The sequence below is a fragment of the Schistosoma mansoni genome, chromosome 4 (assembly GCF_000237925.1).
Source record: "Schistosoma mansoni strain Puerto Rico chromosome 4, complete genome".
Classification (NCBI taxonomy): domain Eukaryota; kingdom Metazoa; phylum Platyhelminthes; class Trematoda; order Strigeidida; family Schistosomatidae; genus Schistosoma; species Schistosoma mansoni.
The window spans coordinates 7,229,651-7,253,667 of record NC_031498.1 but is presented as its reverse complement, the minus strand read 5'-3'; positions in this window follow the sequence as shown (position 1 = coordinate 7,253,667).

The following is a 24,017-nucleotide window of genomic DNA, read 5'->3' as shown; positions in this document are numbered from 1 at the left end:
TTTGGGATCATTAATCCTAATTAGTACATAAATAGTTTTTAACTGATCTCAATTGCATCCCATTAATACTTTCCAAGTTCAAACAAACTTACAACGCTTTACTATTGCTCCGAATTCAAAAGAATTACGTGATTTTAGTACTATTAAATAAAATGAATAATGATTTAAACAATTCCTATCTCGCTTAGCTACTGATTTTTAAACTAACTGTCTGATTTAATGTACAGTTGTAAGTACAAATTGAGAAGTTGATTATATTGCTTTTAAAAATTAAGTCAACTAGCAACATAAATGTTTTTACTGTTAAATTGTTATTAATCACTTTGAAAAAGTGTGATTTTGTTACCTGTCAATGTACTAAACGATTTCCATTAATTGTAATTGATTTGACTGGATTAACATTGGTTATTCATTTTACCGATATCTAACAATTAATGTTTTTTTTCTTTTCACTCAAAAGAAAATCTTCCTAACTATTGTGTATAAGGGTGGTGACAAATTGTTTATCATTAGTAAAGTTATGAAGTTATGGTTCACAGTATGAATTTTAAGCAAGTTGTGTTTTCTCTAGAAAATATCATCTATTGTTCCTTTACTGGTAAATCTTTTGAACAATATACATTTTAAAACAAAACTTTAACGGACTTCACTTATCAAGTTTGTTTCAGATACGGACAACAAATTCGAACAAAGGGAATGATCACTATTTATTAACCGTTAAAAGATTGTTATGTCTTGTTTATTCAATCTAGTTTTTCTTTACTGAAAATACAAAACAACTTATATTTCACTCCAGGAAATCAACCAATGATAAAAGCCGACATTGGTCTTGTTCGAATAGGTTGATTACAACTACTAGTCTGAAGTACTCCTGCTAACAGTTACAGTTGTTTGCATGTAAATAAGATAGTCACTGTGGCTCTAAACAACCGGAATAAGCTCATACCGTTCTTGTACTATTGATCGGTCACATCAAATTGGTTATGTGATATTACAGTAAACAAAGTATTTGACAACTTAATTTGTTACTACATAATGTACTTATAGAGTTCACATCACTCACTGAACCATGTAGTCTTCTACTAAAGATTTAACCTGATTTTTAATCACATTATTGTTTCTTTCACCCTATATTATTTATATTTATTCTGACTATTAATTGAATAATTTCATCTGGCACATAAACTTATTCAAGTTAAAACTTTGTATCAGTTATCTCGAAATAAACTATTTTGTTTTATTTTACAAGTAATCACAGATTCAAATTATACAATTATAAACGATATATTTATCTCAAACCTGAAAACCTTTTGTAGTGATGATTTGAATATATAACTGTAGAACCTGAAGAGAATCTACCGAAAATAATAGTCATTTTTTCATATACCTATTGGAATATAAGCATGTAAATAAGATTACCTACTTACGTACTGACACCTGTTACCTCACATGGAGCATAAACTGCCGACCAGAAATCTTCAACCAACTCTGTCTTTTCTAGTCGCTCCAAAGCGCTATTCACCATTTGGATATCTGCATCTTATTTTCCAGCTCATTGTGTTCTTTGATCTGCTTGTATACCTTTTCTGAGCATACGATAAGACTGAAGAAGCTGAATGTAATTACAGTATTGAAAAAGTTTCATGATTTTATGTTGATTAGAGTCCAACAGCTTTGGTAAATGCAGTATTTTGTTCATTATTCAATAATTTTACTCTAGATTATACAGAAGAGGAAGAGTGATCAATTTTCAAACGTTGTTTCACAGAAGAGAATATTTGTTTTGACTATCAGTAACATTGGTTAACCTTTTATTAAAACTGGAAATATGACAGAATGCATCATATAATCTTATTTTAGATCATGCTTTCGTCTTCTAACGTTAAAAAGTATTCAGATTAACGTTTTTCCTCTATTCTATTGATAAGTATTGCGAACGTGAACTTATTTGCTTAACATTATTCAAGTTAGACGATTATACATTTAAAAAGGACTGTTACATGCAAGTTTATTAATTTATGTTTTCAGACAATTTCTTTTACAAAACTGAATAAGTGATTGATAACTGATACTTGAAATAAATAAGTAACTGTTAGCTAAAATGAAGTAGATGGAGACAGAAGTCACTTATTATTTCGTTACCAAAAAACTCTAAACGAAGTTTAGAGCTTAGCTGTTTAGTACCGTTTCAATCATACTAATTCATTCATACAAATATCCTCTATGTTTATTCATGGTGAAAATCCCCAAAAAAGAATAATCAATTTAATAAGAGAGATGCATTTTTTAAATCACTTTCATCAAGCCTCTATAATAATTTTTGGGTTGCCTATAAGTACATTTATAAAATAAATAATAATCAATGATGAGTTATTTTTGAAATTAACAACCAATCAATAAGTAAAGAAATATTGAAATGTAAAGACGAATAGGGTATTCATAAGATTCAGGTTATTACTAGGTTTAAGTAAGCTTATAGCAACCATCCTATAATCAATTTCGATTATAGCCAATTTTGGTCAAGCCCTTTTTATAACTTACTTAACAGACATCGTTATTTGGATAGTAACAATTTGCATATTCTTTGCACTGCTATACCACTAGAGCACATGACGCTCTATCCGAAATGTTGACTACTTAAATATCATTCGATGACTCATACTCCTCCCCATATATGTACTCACGCAAATACTATTATCAGCCTTTGTTTTGCTTTGTTGTGCCCTTATTAAATGTGACTATAAATTGCCTGTGTAATTGCTTGCTATTCGCTCGCTTGCTCCTCGTTCGTTTCCTTCGCTTATTCGCCTGTTCACTCGCTCTCTCGTTTGCCGCTCACTCGCTCGTTGATATTCGCTCAGGTGTTGTTAGCTTTCTGACCTGAGTTATTCGACAATAAACTGTAGTCGCTGCTATCCTTTGTCTTCTGATTTTACGCACCGTTAAGATTAGAATCATAACGGTTATCGAAGTAAACGGTTAACGAATCGCGGCACTACAGAATTGGATACCTCGCCGAGCGAACATAAAACAATTTTCGACGAAATAATTTCATTTCGAAAATTCAACGTACTCTGTTTCTATTCGAATTATTATCTGGATTATAATCATAATTGTGAATTTATTATATCACAATTTTAATCGTACGTACATTATCCCATTTTTGAACTTAACGATAATATTCATAATAAATAACGATTATTCACGAACAATTGATATATTGGTGCAATTCAGTAAGTCCGTTCTATGTTATAAATTGTACCATTTGTTGTTATCATTGTTTTCATCGATTCATTTCTCTCAGTGACAATTACGTTATATTCGCATACTATCTAATTTATTGTTATTATTATTAGTAATGTCTTTAAATAACGAAACAATCGATCTTTCACAGTCACCATCCGTGGGAGTTATTAATGTTACTATTCCATCTTTTAATGTTACTGATCCTCAACTCTGGTTTATTAGACTTGAAAATTACTTCGTAGCCAATCGTATTATTTTACAGCGACATAAGTTCGGCTATGCAAGCTCACTACTTCCAGATGAAGTAGCAGTCAAGGTACGAGAGGTCCTAACTAAGCCGGATGCGGTAAATCCGTACGACGTATTGAAACAGGCCGTAATAAAAGCTCTCTCGTTAAACGACCGGCAGGCTGTCGAGCAATTGCTCAGTGAAGTTCAAATCGGAGATAGAACGCCTTCGCAGTTAAAAACGTATATGAGCAACGTAATTGGAGACAGAAATGTGGATAAAAATATATTTTACCAGTTATGGTTGCGACGACTCCCACCGAACGTACAGCAGATCCTCGCTGTTGGAGATAGCGATGTAGACATAGACAATATCGCTAAAATAGCCGATAAGATTTACGAGAGAATGAGAAATGCGACTTCACAAACGCTCAACTTCACAGTTGACGAAAGAATCGAGGCCTTGCAAAAGGAAATTAATGCGCTATGCCACAAATTAACGAGTCTAAATCACAACGACAGGAAAAGAAGTTGGTCGCGCAGCAGATCAAGAGATAGAAACCGATCATTTTCTAAGGGACTACCAGATCCTGCTATATGCTGGTACCATCAAACATTTGGGTACAGAGCTCGAAAATGCAGGTCTCCATGCAAATTTAAACGATCCCAACGATTCTCAGTAACGACTACGAAAATCAACGCAGCTCCCACGAGCAATCGTTTATTCTATGTTCAGGACAGAGTAACGGGCGCGCAGTTTTTAGTAGACACGGGAGCAGAGATAAGCGTCGTCCCTCCATTGAGCAACGAAAAACAAAATATCGATACTGCGCTAACTCTTAAAGCAGCGAATAGATCCGATATAAAGACATATGGCAAGCGAAAACTAACCTTGAATTTCGGCCGTAATATTTCACTTCGCTGGGAATTTGTAATCGCTGATGTTTCCGTACCCATAATTGGTATCGATTTCTTAAAGAATTTTGACCTATTGGTAGATTCTCGACGAAACCAACTAGTGAATGGAGAACGCTCAGTAGTCATAAGAGGAGTGACCACCGATCATGTATCTATGAATTTAGTAGTGTCGAAAGATAAGAACGAGCAATATAAGTCACTTCTAAATAAGTTCGCCGATTTAACGAGGTCATCATACGACAACAAAGATCTTAAACATACAGTACAGCACCATATCGTCACGAAAGGTCCACCGACTAGAGTAAGAGCGCGAAGGTTGGACCCAAAAAGGTTAAACATTGCGAAACGAGAATTCGAAAAACTAATGAAACTTGGTATCATAAGGCCATCTAATAGTCCCTGGGCATCTCCGTTACATATGGTTCCCAAAAAGAATGGAGAAATCAGACCATGTGGAGATTATAGAGCCCTTAACAAGCAAACGATAGCAGATAGATACCCAGTGCCACATATTCACGACATCACTACCGAAATGGAAGGTGCTACGATTTTTTCGAAAATTGATCTTGTTCGAGCGTATTACCACATTCCAGTGGCCCCAGAAGACGTACCGAAAACGGCTGTAATCACTCCATTTGGTTTATTTGAGTTTTTGCGAATGCCATTTGGACTAACTAATGCAGCTCAAACTTTTCAGCGATTTATTGATCAGGTTGTTAGAGGTTTGACAGGGGTATACGCATATATCGATGATATATTAGTAGCTAGCGCTACTGTGGAAGAACATCTACAACATCTACGACAGTTATTCACGAGACTTCAAGAACATGGTGTTACTATTAACGTGGAGAAATGTGAATTTGGAAAGAAATCATTGCAATTCCTAGGTCATATGATAAATTCTCGAGGTATTATGCCAGTTCCAGCAGAAGTTGCTGCTATTCGTAATTATCCGTTGCCCGAGTCACAAAAAAAGTTACGACGATTCTTGGGACTAATAAACTATTATAGGCGATTTATTCCAAACTGCGCAGCAATATTACAGCCATTAACGGACGCTTTGCGAGGAAATACCCGGACATTCCGTCTATCGACAGAGGCCATACAGGCTTTTGAGAACGCTAAGCGAACACTTCATGAGAAAATGATACTAGTACGACGAAAGAGCGAAGCGCCACTAGCCCTCATGACGGACGCATCGAACATAGCAGTGGGAGCAGTACTGCAGCAGTTAGTGAACGGTACATGGGAACCGATTTCATTTTTCTCGAAGAGATTAAATCCTACACAAACGAGGTACAGTACGTTCGCAAGAGAACTATTAGCGATTTACTTGGCAATCAAGCATTTCTGACATATGATAGAGGGTACCATTTTCACAGTGTATACAGATCACAAACCCCTCACGAAAGCATTAAACGCCAAGCAGGATAATTATTCGCCGAGGGAAATTCGACAATTAGAATTTATTTCCCAATTTACATCTAGCATACAGTATATTGAAGGTAATAATAACGAAGTGGCAGATGCGTTGTCCAGAACAACGATAAACGCGATAATTACAAATGGAATTGATTATCACGGTCTCGCGAAGTTACAAGAGACAGACATCGAACTAAACAAGCTAAGATTCGATGACACGACGTCATTATTATTCGAAGATATTCAGTTCGGCAACGCGAAAATAATATGTGACATGTCGACAGGCCGACCTCGCCCATTCATTCCTAAACCATTACGACGGAAAGTATTCGAAAGTATCCATAACCTATCGCACCCGGGAATAAAAGCCACGATGAAATTAATCAGTGAGCGTTTCGTATGGACAAAAATGAATCGCGATGTACGTAATTGGACACAAACATGCATGAAATGTCAAAAAGCCAAAGTACATCGTCATACTAGCTCGCCAATGGGTTCATTTTCACAGCCAGACACTCGATTCGAACATATACACATCGATATCGTGGGACCACTGCCGGTTTCGAACGGGTACAACTATATTTTTACATGCATCGATAGATTTACCCGATGGCCTGTAGCGGTACCAATAAAAGACACCTCAGCCGAATCCGTAGCCAAAGCCCTTATCGAAAATTGGATTTCTTACTATGGTATACCGGCAATTATCACGACCGATAGAGGAGCTCAATTCGAAAGTCGACTCTTCCAGCAGCTTACAGAACTCCTCGGAATTAAACGTATACGAACGACATCCTACCATCCAATGGCAAACGGAATGGTTGAACGCCTACATAGGCAGTTGAAAGCATCCCTTACATCTGTCATTGTCAATAACGATTGGGCTAATAAGCTTCCCTTAGTCATGTTAGGTTTAAGAACAATAATTAAACAGGATATGGGATGTTGTCCAGCCGAGTTGGTATATGGAACTACTTTACGTTTACCCGGAGAATTTTTCGCTTCAGGTAAAAGTGTTCCGACTGATGTAGCCAACTACGTGCAACGCCTGAAGAAACACATGTACGATTTAAAATTAGCACTTCCCAGACTACAACAACGACGAGTATTCGTACCTCAGCAACTACATAATAGCACACACGTATTCATCAGAAGAGACAACGTACAACCACCTCTGCAGCCGAACTATGAAGGTCCATTTAAAGTGATTACGAGGACAGATAAGACAGTCACGGTAGAAAAAGCTGGGAAGACAGACGTAATCAGTATCGATCGAGTGAAACCAGCTTTCATCGATAGCGATTTTCAATCGACAAGCACGAGCCTCTCGAAGACGATCACACCGACGAAATACGAGTCTCAAGAGTCAACGACGCTAACGCACCAAAAAGAAGAGACTCCGATAACGACAAAATCTGGTCGCAGAGTAAGATGGCCGCAACGTTATGTCGCTACAATCTTTTACTGATAATTTTCTGCTACTTTGAATATTAATCATAATTCTTCCTCTTCATTGTATACATATAGATTATTAAACTTATGTTAAACGCCATTAAACTCGACAAAGCTTATGTACCTTTACGCTCATACGTGTAATTTTTTTTCGAAGCGATACCATATTCCTTCTACATCTTACCGCTATTTTGTATAGCCTAACGGACGGGCACGAACTAAATGCACATTAACTTCATTCTAATTTTATACAGGCCCATATCTTCGAATGATTGTAACTACGCTATTCAATTTACTGTACTTTATGCAAACACAGACTTTTTTTCATATATCTTTGTTTGCAGGGGGGAGTCATATAGCAACCATCCTATAATCAATTTCGATTATAGCCAATTTTGGTCAAGCCCTTTTTATAACTTACTTAACAGACATCGTTATTTGGATAGTAACAATTTGCATATTCTTTGCACTGCTATACCACTAGAGCACATGACGCTCTATCCGAAATGTTGACTACTTAAATATCATTCGATGACTCATACTCCTCCCCATATATGTACTCACGCAAATACTATTATCAGCCTTTGTTTTGCTTTGTTGTGCCCTTATTAAATGTGACTATAAATTGCCTGTGTAATTGCTTGCTATTCGCTCGCTTGCTCCTCGTTCGTTTCCTTCGCTTATTCGCCTGTTCACTCGCTCTCTCGTTTGCCGCTCACTCGCTCGTTGATATTCGCTCAGGTGTTGTTAGCTTTCTGACCTGAGTTATTCGACAATAAACTGTAGTCGCTGCTATCCTTTGTCTTCTGATTTTACGCACCGTTAAGATTAGAATCATAACGGTTATCGAAGTAAACAATTAACGAATCGCGGCACTACAAGCTACTTGAAAATTAGACGACAAATTCAGGATCAGGGTGGCTATCAGATAACCTTGTTAAAAAATCCTGTCTTAGGAAATAGGTGAACAAAATTAAGATAATTATCAACATCACCTACGTCCATAAAAATATACAGCTCTTCAAAATTTGAGAAGAATAAAATATCAAATTTAAATCACTATATTATATGTGCTTAATTGTCAAGATATGATGTTCGCTACATTTAAGGCTGAAGTAAGAACTCTACAGTTTCATTTAGATAAAACGGACCTCAATTAATTCCATTATTTATAGTTGATAGACAATATAAACTACCTAGATGGAATGAGAATGCTATAACTGAAGTGGTTATATCTAAAATTATAGCTTATACTGAGAAAGGATGGTGCTCTAGCTTACTCTATAAAATCTCTAATCACTAAGTACGCACAGAAAAAAGGAATCAAGTAGGTTTCTGTTTTCCTATATAATTTTCAAAATAATAAAATTTAGTGATAAAACCTTACTTCAAACTCCTTGATAGGACCTCTAATTAGCTTTCGATTCAACAAAACCTTTTATCTAAAGATGAGATCAGCCCTAAGTCAATATTTATTACGAAATTACTGTTTACATTTGACAGATACAAGGATCTATAACACGTTAAATGAATAACACATTTATTTTACTTTAAGTTTGGATATGATAGTTTGAATGTTACACTGTTTGTAACACTAACAACTACATACAAAATGTAAATTCATATTCAATAATCTGTGCAATATCATTAAGATTACAACTAAGTGATATAATTAAACATAATTATATCAGGTAATCAGAAACAGGTAACGTATTGCTTAACAGATTTGCTGTTGTATAGCATATACTAAACAAAATTATGTGGAGCGCATTACTATAACCTAAATTGTTTGTTGAAAAATGGAAATTATGAATTCCACGTAAATACTTCGCAATAAATCCATTCAGGTAGAAAGCGTTCACTTTCCAAGTCTTTAGAATTCAGCTACTAAAACTATATATATATAACCTCTGTCGCGTTGTTTACATCATAATTATAGTAGAAAAATTAAATCAATCTATGATGTTTGTTGATCTGAATTATTTTTAAATAACCTTGTGGGTGTTGATAGAATACATTTATCAAGTATAGGTTCATGTGATCGTTTTCACCTATACAATTTATTTTCCATAAAATCTGGCTGCCTGAAATATAGTGTGTGGGTTTCAGTTTAACCTGTGACGTCAATGGTTGGCTTGCATGATGGTTCTATTGTTGACAGGGTTATAACAATTTAAGTTAATAAGTACTGTTTCTTATCGCTTTCATTGTTAGATTCTAGATGTACTAACAACAAAATAAGAACTTAGTGACTTTCAAAGTTTATTTTTACTTCAATAACCCAGTAGTGAAATGTCAAATCCTGTACAGATGTGATTTTAGATTTGTGCAAACGATTAATTATTATTCTCTTCATAGTTTTGATCTCTTTTCTAGGTTTTTGTCATCAGAGTGTTATCTATGCTTGTCAGTTATAATCAATGTATATTGAATAAACATTTCACGTACACAAACAGATTAACCAATAGTTATAACAACCACGCACCCGTCAAATTAAGTTTATAAAATGAAATTAATTTCTTTTTAATCTAATTCTTTGGTAAAAATGTAGTTTCTACAAAACCCATGTTATTAGATGTGACTTTTCCGAGATGAAACTAAACCATTGTTTACCTTCGTTGTCATTTTCTTACTTTTATTATTGTTGAAAGATATTTTTCAATATTACCTTTCAATTGTCAAACAGAATAGCATTATCTTAAAGATGACAAAATTCATTACGTAACTACATTCCATATGGTTACTACACTTCTATATTTTTTCTGAAGCATATTTGTCGAATTATAAAAAACCAATCACCTGTTTTTGCATACTACTTTAATGGCAAATGTTCTACAACAGTGACGCTGTTGATATTCACTCTGTTTATTATGAAATAAACCACGTGTCTTTATTGAATAATCCGTTTTGTTTAAAATTCAAATGTCATGAATAATTTTAAAAAAATCATGTCTTATCTATCTTGTTACCTAATTTCAAGAACTATATAGAATTTGGCTATTCGCCAATTTTACAATATAAATAAATATTACAAAATGTACGTGAATATTCTCATGTTTATGATCTAATCTTTTAAGATGAAAGACAAATTCTTCTGGAGACGATTTAAAAAACAAAAGTATCTTATTTATGTTATCATTCAAAATATTACAATCAGTCATCAACGAAGAAACTCCCATGTGAATAAAGATAATATCAGATATATGATTTACCAAATTTTAAACTGAATACCAGTTTAGTAGAACATTAGTAAAATTAAAGATATGTTTGTTTGTCTCAACCTATATCAAATCTAAATACAGAGAATAAACACATAAAGAAACATTAACTCTATTGCTAGTAATTCATGTTTAGTCGATTAATTTTGACAAATAAATTATTTCAAAATTTAATGGCTAAAGAATCATTGCGTAAATAGTTATGTTGTTCTGTTATAATACAAATGTCTTTGCAAATCCATTGCCTCTATGTTAAGTAAAGATTGTCATAGGGGTATACATACTACTTTGGTTTCATCTTTTCTAACATTTTAATGGTTTTGACCACTAAAGCTATTTTAATGTGATTGAGCTTATGAGTTTGACTTTTTCCGCCAATCTCAAACTTCAAGACTTATTTTATCGTTCTATGTTAGAAATTCATTGTCACAAGTATTCAGAGTTCATTCTCAATGTTTAATTAATAACCAAATATTCTCATTTAACGAGCTCCAATAACCATGAACTTTAGGCTCATCAATACAGATGAGTAACAATCATACGTAATTATTTGTTTGTGGTGTTCATCTTATGAAACGTATCTAAACCGATAATGTTATTCTTGTAATTGTATTGCGAAACTAAACAATGAGTTTCAAGCGTTCTTCAAGCCCTAATGCTTCAGATCGGGCTATTTCGTTTACTACTCTATATATGTGTTGTATGTAGTATCAACTATATTGTTATGCAGAGCTGAAGGTCTCTAATGAGACCGGAGGTTCATCAATGATTTTATGTGTGTTCGGCATTACTTTGGCATGTTTTGCTGACTGTTCAAACGCAAATTCGGTTTGTCGGTTAACAGATTTCATTTAAACTGGTAATATTACTCTTCACACTTCACATTTTTAGCAAGTTTTATATTTTCCTTTGTGTGATGGTGAGTGAAATAAGTTAACCTGATAAACCCTAATTTTATGAGCTGATAAACGACTGGAATTATTTATATTTTGACTAATATCTAATCATGATTACTTTCGAGTCACATATTTGTTTACATAAGTGAATCATTTTGCCACAGAACTTGGTTTGCTGAATAGTTATACTGTTTATTGTTACGTGTTTATTGAAGTTTGTCATCGTGAATTAGACTGTTGTCGGAAATAATAATTTGATCACACTATTCACATCAATTTAGGTGGTCGGTTGTAATCGAAATCTAACGTGAGCCCATATGCCTGTAAAGATTTATAGATATCATACCAATTCTGCATGTAATCATATTAAAACATCATAGAAAACCATCTTAAATTTAGGTTAACGTTGGTGAGTTACGGAAAAAATATGATTAGCTCCAATTAAAAAATTGTTTTCCATTGACTTTGAGTTCAGAAAAATCTGTAGAATTGGTTCTTAAATCGAACAACATTAGTGTATCCAGCACTCAAATGGTCGAAATAGTATTTATTGAATTTAAATTAATTTTAGTTATAAGTGAATTTTACAGAAATCGTATATTCTATTTTTCTCTGGTTATTCCTTTGATGTAGGTAAGCTCTTAACAAGTGTTTATACTCTAGATATGTTCATGTTTTACTGTAATTATCTAGTTTCGATCAAGAATATGTAATGAGAAAGCATTGAAGTTTTTACGTTAATCTTATCTAACCAAATTAATTTTCTGTTCAAAAAAATTGATAAATCTGTATTATTAAAATAATATTGAAAGGCTAAATACAGAAGCTACCCAACGACTGAGAATTTCAAATAATTCTGGTTACTATCTGTAAATAAATCAGACATGTTTTGTTGGTAACATTTTATTCCCGTACAACAACCACAGATAATGTGTTAATTAGAAACAACGAAAGTTTATTATCGATTATAAAAGCAAGTAGTTGATAAGGTAATAACTTATTCTTACATTTTTTACTGCAGTTTAACGTCTAAAAATCTCTAGTTTCATTTGTTTCATTAGTCTACATCGTTTTTCATTTTTTTTTCGAAAAATTATGTAAGAATTGAACCTACGAAAAAATAAAGCTTCAAAATTACGTCTGTAACCATAAGAACAAAGAAAAGTATAAATCCAAACAGTATGCCTTCTTTATTACATGCTTATCGTATTGATTTCATTCACACCATAATTATTGTGATATATGTTTTCTGACAGCTAAACACTTCAACATGATAATTGAATGAAGTAATGATCTTACTTGATATTTTATCTATTTAGTACTTATAAAAGTCAAACAATTACTAATTTTCAATTAAACTGCAGTCAACACCAATCATTCACCAAAAAAAGTATATAAAACCAAATGGGAATGACTAAAGTATGGGGAGATTTCACAATGTACTTAAGTAAAACAGTTGAAAACCTTATGTCACCAATATTATGAATTTATGATATTCAATAAATAGAAATAATTAAGTACTTATCAGTAGACTTATGAAACGATACGTAAACGAGCATTCGTTTTAATTTCTTGACTAAATTTGATATAAGATTAGATGAAAACCCAGTGATTAAGCTTTGTACTTGATAGAAACAACTTAAAATCATTAGAGATTGCATGCATACTATAAACCGCTTTCTATCATTAAAATTGTTTTCCACACTTCTGATAGTTTTATATCACATCTTTGTACAGAATATTTAAATAATCAGGCTAAGTAGTAAATAAATATTTTCCTCAAAATATGAGAGATATGAGAATAGAAACAAAAAGTTTCGCCAGTTATCTTCTGCATTAAATTCAACGTGGTACCGACATCTTTACTAGATTAAGAAGAACTCTTCGATATTGATGGCTTAAGACAAAAATGATCGAGTTATTAAAAACTGATTTTCAACTTTATTGGTGATGAAAACTTCTAAGCATAACTTCTTTCGAATCACGCTTCACTATACTAATATACTCAAGCCTTTTAACTGTCTAACATTTCATTGTGGTGTATTCGATGTCGAGTCACATATCAGTAGCTACACTGAGACCTTATTGACAGAATCTGGTCAACATCAAAGGACTAGATAAATATGACATTGATTAGTAACCAATGATCTAAGAACTATTCATCGAATCCAGAGTGAAATAATATTTCGCTAGTTGCTAACATTTCATTTTTAGATATTTCAGCGTACAAGTATAATTTTTTTTAAACGCCTTACCTTTTCCTTAATTGACGTATGATAATTTGGGTTTTATTAATTTTATATTAACATAACAATAATAATAACTAGTATACAAAGTTTCCATAATTTTTCTACTTTCCTACAAAAACAGCATGTTTAATGCTAAGGAAGTACACACATGCGAAATATGAATTACATCATTTTTTTAAACATCTGTACAATTTCCAAGTGAAAGATAATATTTATCGCATTTTCTAGTATAATATAACATCATAATGATAATTTAAAAATGTATGAAGTATATAATGAGATTATTTTGTAAATATTATTTAATGAGAAGCTAAAAAATAGAAATAAGTTATGATCAGAAGGGGTTTTGTGGAGATTTCAGTATTTTCATAGTTGAAATCGCAGTAGGTCCTGAGTTCGAGTCTCGCGAGGCGAGATCGTGGATGCGAACTGCTGAGGAGTACCACAATAGGACGAAACGGCCATCCAGAAATAAATTAATTTGAACTATTCTTATGATGAACTGTAGTAGGATGTAAACATTACTTCCAGGTTTGATTTTTAAAAAAATTATATTGTTTTAATATTATACTGTATCATCAAAGATAAATAATGTTAAAATCAATATTTTGTTTTTTTCAAGTTTATTGCTTCTTTTGGGTGTAAATTTAATATAAAGAGAGTATTTGTAAATTATAGAAACTCTTCTACAATCAATTTTGATTATGGCCAAATTTTGTTAAGCCCTTTTATTGACTTATTTAACAGACAATGTTATTCGAACAGTAACAGTTCGTCTATTTCTTTGTACTATTATGATCACTGTTTTGTCTGTTTAAACATGTACGTTTGATCACATGTGACAGCCTACGTACATATCTCTAGCTTGGTTATCGTTTGATGAATCATTCTCTCTACCATGTATATATGTACTCGAACTCTATTAATAGTCTTTGCCTTCACTTGATGCCCCCTTACTTGATTTGATTAAAAATTCGCCTATATATTCGCTCACTCATACACGTTAGCTTCTCTGCTCCAAATTCACTCGATATGCTTATAATTTTGTAATCAGTGCTATCCTCTAACAAACTATGGTTGCCGCTTCTTATAACCTTGGGATTTGTATAACGGTTAAAATTGATGTTTGTGAACCTGAACACTCATAAAATGTTGGAAGATTAATAAGTTGGGAAAAAATCGATAGCTCTTCCTCTTGACACTCTAAAACTTTAATTTAAATTTTAGTTAATCTAAAACATCACTAAATAACTTTATTTCATCATAAAATTCTCTTCGCTTACGAAAGTATATTATGGTTTCTCCACAACTTGTCACTTCAGTTGTCTTCCAACCTTTGAAATGCGATTTGATGACTAAAACATTCTACTGTGGTACGTTCAGTAGATAAAACATTTAATTTGTATGAACATATATATTTCCTTAAGTGGATTTTTATTTTAATAGTAAACTGAGAAAAATAAAATTAATTTATCATTTTGTCCAAAACCCTAATATCAACTGTAAATAGTCTTTGTATGTAACAACATCATTCAAAATAAAAGGTTGGACATTCGTTTGTTACTGAAGTTGTGCTGTGGACATTTGAAGCAAAGTGTAAAAAGACGAAAAACAAGACATTGAATATAATTATATAAACATAATGCTAAATGCAAAATCTACGCTGGCCTCCTTGAACATTTGAGCTATCCATATTTCAACTGTTACTATATTACAATAAAACTTGCTGTTTTAAGTTAGTTTCAACAAAATTGTTATATACTGTAACTATGTGGAGTTATGTGGTATTGAAAAGAATTTACAAATCATTGAGATGTTAAATAACAAAAATCTCAAACTGAAATTTTGAAATTGTTGGTATGTACTTTCCTTTGTCTACCTTTAGAAATAAATCAAAACATGAATATATTACGATTCATCTTTCTAATATATGGTGGATTCATGTGTTATTGTTCGCTTGTATCTTGTCGTTGATGTTTAGAACTGTAATTGATCAGTCTCTTATTGGCATTTGTATATTTTGTGCCAATCGTCTCGATTTTGTTTTAAATCACAAGCATTATAAGCAAAGATGATTGGCGACTAGCAGTGGAATGTAGAACTAGTGTTTCGTCCTATTTGGGATTAGTCAACTGGATGTACTTGCATCCGGGAGTTGATGTCCACTCCAGGACTCGAACTCAGCACCATTCGCTTCAGGCACATCCAGCTGCCTAGTCCCAAACAGGATGAAAAGCGTATCCTGGGTTCCACTGCTAGCCACCAACTATCTTTCCTCATAATATTTGATGGCTTTGAAAATTATTGATCATAGCATCTCGACTTACACAAAACTTTCACTATCTAAGATAAACAACAAATGTTAAATATTGAAAAAAAACATATATAAACTGTAACTTCCGAATAATTACAATATAAATTTATTTTTAAGAGGAAATTATTGGAATATTATAAAAATAACGAAGGGAATTCCCTATGGTAACTAAATAACTAGCAAGAGAATAAAACTATGATTATTGTTGGTGAGATTGATTAGTATCTATCTGTTGGAAAGTTAGTCTTTCCAAATTATTGGGGAGGAGATGAATAAATAATTATGATAAAAATTATTCATCTTAATGAAACAAAAAAAATAAATTCGAATAAAATAAATTTAATTTGTAAATGTCTGTATACAAGTAAAAAAAATACAAAAATATATATATTTTTTGGTACTTAGATGCAATAATCGAAATATTAATAATAATTATTATTATTATTCTATTATTGGAATTAATACAAAAATACATTAATCCTTGTAAAGGTTGAACATTAATAATAATAATAATACTATGTAGTATCATTACTATTATTATCATTATTGAACTAACTTTATTTGGAATAATTCAAACAAAATTTTTTATATTATATAACGTTTTTTCCTGACATAAATAAATTATATATATATATATATTAAGTAAAATTATTATTATAGAAAATTATTTAATTAATAATAATTATGGAAATAGTTATAGAGAAATAATATGGGATTTATAACTAACAAACTGAATACAACTAAGATATAAACGAATAATTAATATATAAGAATTTTCAGAAGGGGGTTTTGTGAAGATTTCGGTAATTTTCATATAGTTGAGATCATGAGTCAATTGAAGCTGGACATCCATGGAAAACCTGGAAGTACTGGACGGCCGTTTCGTCCTATTATGGGACTCCTCAACCAGTGCGCATCCACGATCCCGCCTCGAGACACTCGAACCCAGGATATACCAGTCTCACGCCAGAGCACTTAATCGATAGACCACTGAACCATCATCCAACGGTGTTAATGTCTAACTTCAACCAATCCACGAAATTGAACAACCATTCACCAATTGTCTTCAGTGAGTTGATATCTCCCAACAGACCTGGTTGAACTCCACTGGTTACTGTTTCTCACTAGAACTCCAGGAAATACCATATGGAGCCAGTCAACAGTGAGCATATGATCATTATCAGAAGGGGGTTTTGTGGAGATTTTAATAATTTTTATATAGTTCAGATCATGAGTCAATTGAAACTAGATCACCATGAAAAACCTGGAAGCATTGGACGGCCATCTCGTCCTATTGTGATACTCCTCAGCAGTGCGAGGCGGGATAGTGGATGCGCACTGTTGAGAAGTCCCACAATAGGATGAAACGGCCGTCTAATGCTTCCAGGTTTTTCATGGTGATCTATCATTAACTGACTCATGATCTCAACCACATAAAATATGAGAATTTTATTTAATTTTTTTCTTTTTTTTTCAGTTTAAAAACATATTAATTCATTTATGTCAAGTGAACAGTATGGATAGCTGTGTTTGTTATTATAACTACATATTTATAACATCATACTCTTTGAATTTATATAAATATTATTACATTAGTTATTACAAACAGTTGTCAAGTTGGCTAAGAGATAGTTTTAAAAATACTTATGAAATAAGTAGTTGATGAGATAGATCAATTCAATATTCAGCTTATCATATCACGAAGATTATATGACAAAATGTACTACTTATAATAGCCGGATTTTAGTGAGGAGGGAATTTTAACCATGTTATAAGTCAGGCAGTTCCGTATTAAAAGGATTGGGTGATAGCCAAGCTTATTCTTGGTTTGTGAGTACTCAATGTTAATGAGTAGCATACTAGAAAAAAATAGCTATCTATTTCTCGTCAAATAATATGAAAACCTAAATAATATCACCTACAAAAAATGTAAAGACCAGCCCAAAATATCAGTAAAGTTTTATTTACATATTATATAGACTTTCTATTTTCAAATTTTTCAGGTAATTAACTAGTCTCATTACTAGCAATTTAGCCATATGATTTCTTCAAAACCAAATCAGATCCATTATTTCTTATTTTAATTAAAAAAAATATAAATGATATATGGTGATATGTATTTTTGTGTTACTGATAAAGTCAATTTTCATTATATTTCCGAAACAAACCTACAGATAACATCCATGACGCATGAAAATAATTACCACAGATTCTCAGAATTTATCACAGTTTTCAAAGATTTATTCTCTCACGTTTTTAGCATCCCTACGAATTCAACAAATTATAATTGCTTACTAATACCTTCTCTTTTATTAAATAGACAGCTATATTTATCTCTTATTCTAAAGATTATTCCTTGTATTAATACCAAAGCTAATATATAAGATGAGCTCTTGATGATTGTTGATTACGTTATTAAATGATGCAAACTTTTCCATTCAATCTTCGAAAACCTTAAATACATTAAAATAATACCCTTAAATTGATAAATTGTTATTAGTGTAAGCTTGTGGATATTGTTAAGGTTTCATTGAGATCATGAACTGATCCGTATTGGATCGCCACCGAAAACCTGGGAGCACTGGACGGCCATTTTATCTTAGTATGAGAGTCTTCAGCAGCGCCCATCCACAATCTCGCACTCAGGACTCGAGCCCAGTACCTTAGGTCTCGCACGAACGCTCTGTGATCTGTAGGTTAGGGAGCTCACAAGATATTTTGTCATTTAATCTGTACATTAATGCATGAAGATAGTAACATTTCTAAGTTAGATGTATGTAATATTTATATACAATATTTATACACTATTTTACCAAGAAAAACTTTTTAAGATCAGCATTAAGCTAGCTAAATTATACTTTCAAATCACGAAAACAAAATAATTATTCAAAGTAATACAAATGAACTAGTGTCTTTTACATGGTTACTGTCACAAGAAGAGAGTTTTAAATAGTCTACATAAACTTCATTATTCAAATAAGTATTTGCATTTAACATTGAACAAATAGAAGTCAATAAAGTTACCGAATTGACAATTAACTCAAAAACATAAAAAATTAAAAACAAATATTGTTTTGAGTAAAAAGATCTGACCAACAATGTTATTGTTTTTGATAGATTATCAGAATTATTTGTTTACAATATCTTTAAAAGTCAAGGATATCAGTAGAAAAATAAAGATTAACTAGGATTATGTATACAAAAGATAGCACTAAAGTATTTACGTGTCTAATCTTAGATATAATCAAACTCTTCAATAAACTAACGGAGTCAATTTTCAATTTTTATTGGAATAATAAAGTTTTGTTTTATTGTATTATTGAATGAAAATAAATTTTAAAATATGGTTTACAACTTTTACCAAGCAATTTAAATATATTTCTGCTTATAAATTTTAATTTATCAGATTAGCCTAATGGTACACAACTGAATTTTCTATTAAAGTATCTTATTTGTACATGATCGTACACAATTTATTCTTTAGTAGTATATTTAGCATTTTAGAATTCAGCAATTTATTATCTATTTCCAACTACATGCTTGTGGTTTTTTGAAAAGGGACTTATTATCAAGGAAGTCTGAATTCAGTCAGAAATTCGACAGTACAAATTACAAAAAAAAACACAATCGAAAGTCAAGTATTTTGATTCAGTTTTGTTCTCTGAGCTGGATGGTTGAAAGCTCCACGACCGAACCATCCAGCTCAGACAACAAAACTCCATCAAACTTACCCACCTGAGCTACAAATCTTCTCCACCATCTCAAAGTCGAGTATTTTTAACTAGTTACGTGGGATATTCTAGAACTAGTAAAAAAACTTACTGGACATATTGACTTTCAATGTTCTTCCAATTTTTATGCATTTAAAATGAAGTACACATGCATCTGAGTGTTATTTGTTTATTAAAGGCTATTTCAACCAACATTCATTTGGAAAATCTCAGAATAATATGTTTATAACTTTCATTACAATACTTAATTAGTATGAATTCGTGACAAGATATTGTAAATTATTTTTATTTCAAAAAACCTATTGCTTCATATTGGTTGTTCTTTTTTGTTTAACTATGAAAACGTAATTATCAAACGAATCTTACATCAGAGGACTCATGAGTAACCCATAAGTAAGTCATAAGTTACGACCTGCGAAATTCCCGAAAGTTCATCAAAAATTATCATTCATGAGACTTGATAAGTTTCTTGACTAAAGCAATAAAATATGTAGTATCCAGTTACATATGCATTACTCCGATTGTGTTGAACAACTTATTTCATGGTGTGCTACTTATACGGACAAATATATGTAGTATGTACGAGGATTGCGAAGTATTCTTAATGAGAGAAGAAGAACGTTAAGAGAAGAAAAAGAAAACCAAGAGCAGTTCAAGTAGCGACAGGAATGGGAAAACGATGAGGGATGTAAAAGATAACTCAAAGAAAATGTGTAAATGATGTATTTAATGTATTGTTTTCATAATGTACAAATGCATTGTGTGATTTTTTTCAATACGACATTGGTTTATCGTACCTGAGTCTTCGTTGATTATAATTTCATTACTTTCAAATCATATTAATTTCAGCTGCTCCAGACATCTTCGGACAACATAATTCTTGAAGAAATGAATTTCGTCGACTGATAAGATAATTTTTGCCTGTACAATATTGTGAACATTAATTAAAACAGTGATACATTAATATTATAATATATTTCACCTTATTTAGCACATTCAACAATGAAAATCCAGTCAACAAGATGAGCAAACAGATTACCAGTTTTATAAAACTGTATCTTTGTCAAATACAAAGAAAACATAATAGGACGAAACGGCCATTCAGTGCTTCCAGGTTTTCGATGGTGGTCTAGCTTCAATTGACTCATGATCTCAACTATTAAAATTACAATTAAATTTGTTTAAAATGATATGGATAATCAATTCATCTACAAAATTAATGCAGTTCGACATAGATATATTGTGATAAAATATAATCGGGATATATCCGATTAATAATATTAACGTCTATGGAATTTTTTTTACAGTACTTGAAACTTGTAAGATCTAGGATACAAGAGATGAATAGAAAGTATGTTTACTCAATTTCAAATACAAATGTTATTAATTCAGTTACATATTGTTTATGAAATGAATATAAATTCATTTTGCTAAATGTGAAGTTAAAAACATTAAAAAGTGAACTCTATTTTAATTTCAATTATAATACAATTAATCATTTAAGAATATTTAGATTAGAAAAAGTACTTACTTACTTACTTACGCCTGTTACTCACGATGGAGCATAGGACGCCGACCAGCATTCTCCAACCCACTCCGTCCTCGGCCTTCCTTTCTAGTTCTATCCAGTTGTCGTTCATGCTTCTCAAGTCTGTCACCATTTCTTGGCGTATTGTATTCTTTGGTCTTCCTTTTCTCCTTTGGCCTTCAGGATTCCATGTGAGGGCTTGTCTTGTGACGCAGTTGGGTGATTTCTTCAATGTGTGTCCTACCCACTTTCAGCGCTTCTTCCTGATTTCTTCCTCCATTGAAATCTGGTTTATTCTCTCCTACAGTAAAATGTTGCTGATAGTGTCTGGCCAACTGATCCGAAGTATTTTGCGCAGACAGCTGTAAATAAACACTTGTATGTTCTGGATGATGACTTCATAGTTCTCCACGTCTCCGTCCCATACAGTAGAACTGTCTTGAAATTCGTATTGAAAATTCTGACTTTGGTGTTGGTTGACAACTGTTTTGGGTTCCAGATGTTCATCAGTTGTATGTAAAGGATTTCATATCCTCCAAAGCCTCTCTGTCAAGTGTAATTCGATAGGTGCATGCTGTATTGTATCGAGATTAGTAAAGGTAGTCTATTTTAATTAAAAATAACTGTAAAAAGGAAATGCTAAAAGAAGCTTTAGATATAGATTGAATGTCTCATTAATATATTATTGGAAGAAATTATTTTCAATGGTTGTAGTTTGAATATTTTAGATTTATTATGACATACCAATTTAAAATATAACCCAAATAAATTATATCGTTAGATAATGTGAACTTAGTAGTTAGTCCTAGTTAATAGTTAATTGACTAAATGATTCGGTTCAGCATAAATCAATTCAACAACCATGACCTTGAACAATCACTGTAATGAAACAACTACAACTCTAATGCGAATTATGTTCATTACAGAATATAATTGGAAAATTTTGATTGGTTTTTCATACTTTGCTCCAATATGTAACTAAAGTCAAATTATCATAACTAACCAATATATATTTGTTATAACCTCATTTGCACTTTTTATGTAGAAATTAGCAGTTGTATTCATGGAGTATATTTCTAAGTTATGAATTCAACGAAAAATGGATTCGCCAAATGTAAATGAATGTAAAGCAAAGTAGAACTTTGACATTGTGATCTTTTACTTTACTTTGTCTTCTTCGTTTTCATCTAAATATCCGAAGTTCTCTTATGCCCATACTTATCATTATTAATGTTATTATTATCATGACTGATCCCTTGATATCCTTTTCTTCCCTTCTATTTCTTCCCTCTCTCTCTTTGGTTTCTGTACATATTTTCTTCCTAAACATTCAAAGTGTATAACTAAAAACATTATCTTGTATTAAATTTAAGTAACTTAACTTTTCTGATTCATTTTATCTTCACCACTTGTTTATAACCCGTACAAGTTGATATTTGACGATTATTCTCTACAATCAATTGAAACTTTCATAAAATAAGTCTAAACATTTACTGAACAAACTCTTATTACATCGTCATATCTTACTGCATTACCGATTTATTCCCCTATTCATTTAGTTTTTGATTCACTTGGTAAAACATATATTACCGTTTATTCATAATCTGTTTTCCTTCCCTTCATTTCTTTTCCTTTTTTCCCTCTTTAAAGTCAGCTCAATATTCTTCTAAATTCTGCAGCACCTGTTTAAACATGGCGAATATCATGCAAACATTATTGAAACTTGTGTATAACTGCATTTCTGAAGAAACTCAAAATTGTTTCTTTTACAGCACTTCTGTACCAATAAGCTGTTTGTGAATAATGACAGTAATAATAATATGTGTGAATTAAGCTGGAAACATATAATTTGCTTTTTGTCCACAACTTACTTTCGACAATTCAAATAGCATTATACTGTAAAATCTATCAATAGTTTGTTTAAGAAAAGATGATAAGTATGGTATTTTCTTACTATCGAAATCATCAGATAAAGTAAAGACCTTTACCACTTATATGCTTTTTAATTCACTTAGTATTGTTTGCTTGTATTTTCCCATTGTTGTTTAGGACAGCAACTGATCGGTCTCTTATTGGCATATGTGCATACTGTGTGAATTGCCTTGATATTGATTTGAGTCACAAGCTTCATAAGCAAAGATGGTGGCCATAAGGACTAAGTAGCTGGGTGAATAACGCGATGACGTTTGAAGCGAACGGTACTGGGTTTGAGACCCGGAGTGGACATCGACTCTGGGATTTAGGTACATCCAGCTGACTAGTCCCAAATAAGACGAAACGCGCGTTCTGGATTCCACTTCTAGCCACCATCCACTTTTGCTTATATGATTTTTATCGTAAATATGTTGAAAATTAACTTGGTTAATAACATGACAACACAAATGATTGTAAGTCCTTTTGATTTCTATTCTATTCGACTAACGATTTCTAGTTTTAAATTCACTTTGTATTGTTTGTTTGAATCTTCCTATTCATGTTTAGGATTGCAATTGATCAGTCTCTTATTGACATATGTGCATACTGTGCCTATTGTCTCGATATAGTTTTAATTCCCAAGGATAGCTTTAAATATTTTAACAATATTATTGTCATATTTTATGCAAAGAAAGTAACTGTTTTAAAAATAAGTTTACGAAAACATTTTACATCATATCGATTTTAAGTCGATATTGTTTCTTGAAAATAAATGTTTCATGTTTAATTTTTAAAAAGAGAGTATTTTCTACACGTGGAAATTATTTCCCGGAATTCATATGATCGTGTGACTTTTCGAAATTATTAACAACAATAGTTAGTTATTTTTACATGATAAACA